This window comes from Palaemon carinicauda, chromosome 2 (genome assembly GCF_036898095.1).
Source record: "Palaemon carinicauda isolate YSFRI2023 chromosome 2, ASM3689809v2, whole genome shotgun sequence".
Lineage (NCBI taxonomy): Eukaryota > Metazoa > Arthropoda > Malacostraca > Decapoda > Palaemonidae > Palaemon > Palaemon carinicauda.
This window is the reverse complement of record NC_090726.1, coordinates 18,763,408-18,765,595: the sequence shown is the minus strand read 5'-3', so window position 1 is coordinate 18,765,595 and position 2,188 is coordinate 18,763,408.

Below are 2,188 nucleotides of genomic sequence, written 5' to 3'. Positions count from 1 at the left end.
TAGACACCTATTATGTTACCATCATACATCATTTCATCTAAGCATAAACTATGTTAGTGCTTCCTGCCCCCTACAGGGAAGAGTCGTACTAGACTCTGGAAAAAGTCTCGAGGAGTACATAATAACTATGGATGACAAAATGACAAGCTTCTATAGTGGTCTCGCCCTATACATTATAAAGCATAGTTTGTATAAGAGTCACCAATGTCAGTATGAAATTGTGACACCTTCCCCAAAGTGACTACTCTTATTAACTACACACACACCCTCTTAATTAATCGTCCAAAATTAATTATACTGTTCCTCGCAGATTTAAAACAGAAGGTTAAAGAATTCTACCTGCTTTTACCACAGACCTCTCAAGTTGCTCCACTTGCTTCGCATAGTGCATAAAGAACACCTTGGATGACTACCAGCCGGTGTACGAATAAGGATGTTCAAAGTCCATATAATTAAAGAAATTTTATGGAAGAGGCAACTTTCCTCGGATCTTGACTAACGGGTGTACTGTCTGGATCCGTTCAGTGAATAACACGGGTGATTTTCGCCCTTAGTTATAGATAACTTTGAACCCGGGGTTTCTCTTCTGAACAGCTGTCCTCCCCTAAAGTATGAAGTTCTATGAAGATAGACCTTTAGGCACTCCACAGGACATAGAGATGCATCTTCCTTCAGAGGGCAGATTCTCTAGGGACCCCACCTGTTGGTGGGTAGCTTGTTCCTGGTAAGAAACATTGGGTCTGGAAATAGATTCAGTTTTCCCACCAAGAACTGGACGTGGCCTTCCTCTCTAGAGAGAGCCACTACTTCACTAACTCTGGCCCCCAAAGCGAGTACAAGCAGAAATAGGACTTTAAATTCAAAACCTTCTAAGCGCATTCCTCATTGTTCATCATTTGTACACAATGAAAAATCTTATCTAATGACCATGCAAAGGGTCTTTCGAGGTGCTGAAGGGCTAAGCCTAGCATGGGCCTTTGTAGTTCATTAAGAACGTCGTTAGAAAGGTCGACTTGTAAGGCATATGGTAACTGTCTTGTCAAGGCAGACTTGAACAATAGAATTGTGTTGGCTGCTAAACCTTGCTCATGAAGGTGAATGAAGAATGATAAATAGGAATCTGTCGAGATTTCTTTTGGTTTCTTCGCCTTGACAAAGGATATCTGTTTCTTCCCTGAAGCCTCATAATATCTTCTGGTTTCCTCCAAAAGTCTAAAGTGACTTTTAACACCGAATCTTTTTCTCATCGCTAAGGAGAGAAAATCATGAGATGTAGGTTCCGTGTTTTCTGGGATGAAGCAAAGACAGTCGACTTCTGTACTCGCTGAGACAGGGATGGATCCGGTAGCGGTACGAATTTTAGTCGTAGTTCCAATGCCAGAGGAACCACACGCTATTTGGCCACTTGTGGGCCACTATTGCTGCTTTCCCTTTGAAGGATCTCAGCTTATCGAGGGCCTTCAAAAGGAGGTTGTGCGAAGGGAACAGATAAATACTGGACAATCTGTTCCAGTTTAGGGACATAGCGTCCACTGCCTCCGCTAGTGGATCCTCGTATGGGGACACGTAACGATCTATTTTCTTGTTGTCTTTCGTTGCAAAGAAGTCTATCTGCAGCTCCGGGACTTGACTCGAGATGAAGGAGAACGATCCTGCATCAAGGGACCATTCTGACTATAAGTGTAAACCTGGATAGAGCGTCCGCTGTCACATTGAGGAACCCTTGAATGTGAACTGCTGACAGGTGCCATTTCTTCTTTTCCGCCAAACGGAATATGGCCAACATCACTTGGTTGATTTGAGGTGACCTCGACCCTTGTCGATTCAGGCATCTCACTATCACCTCGCTGCCTAGAACCAGTCTTATGTGGGTCGAGTGGCGAGGAGATACTTTCTTTAGAGTCAGAAGTACTGCAATGGCTTCTAGAAAGTTGAAGTGAAATGACTTGAAAAGATTGGACCAAGCTCCTTGTACTTTCATCTGATGAGAGTGATCTCTCCAGCCTTCCTTTGAAGCATCTGTGTGGATAGTTACTGATGGGGGAGGAGGTTGAAGAAGTATTGATTTCTTCAATTGCTTGGCATTGGACCACGGCTTGAGAAGCGTTCACAGCCGAGTCGGTAGTGGTCATATTAGATTTCTTCGCGCGTTTGATGCGTATTTTCTCCAGACTACTGTTGCATCCTA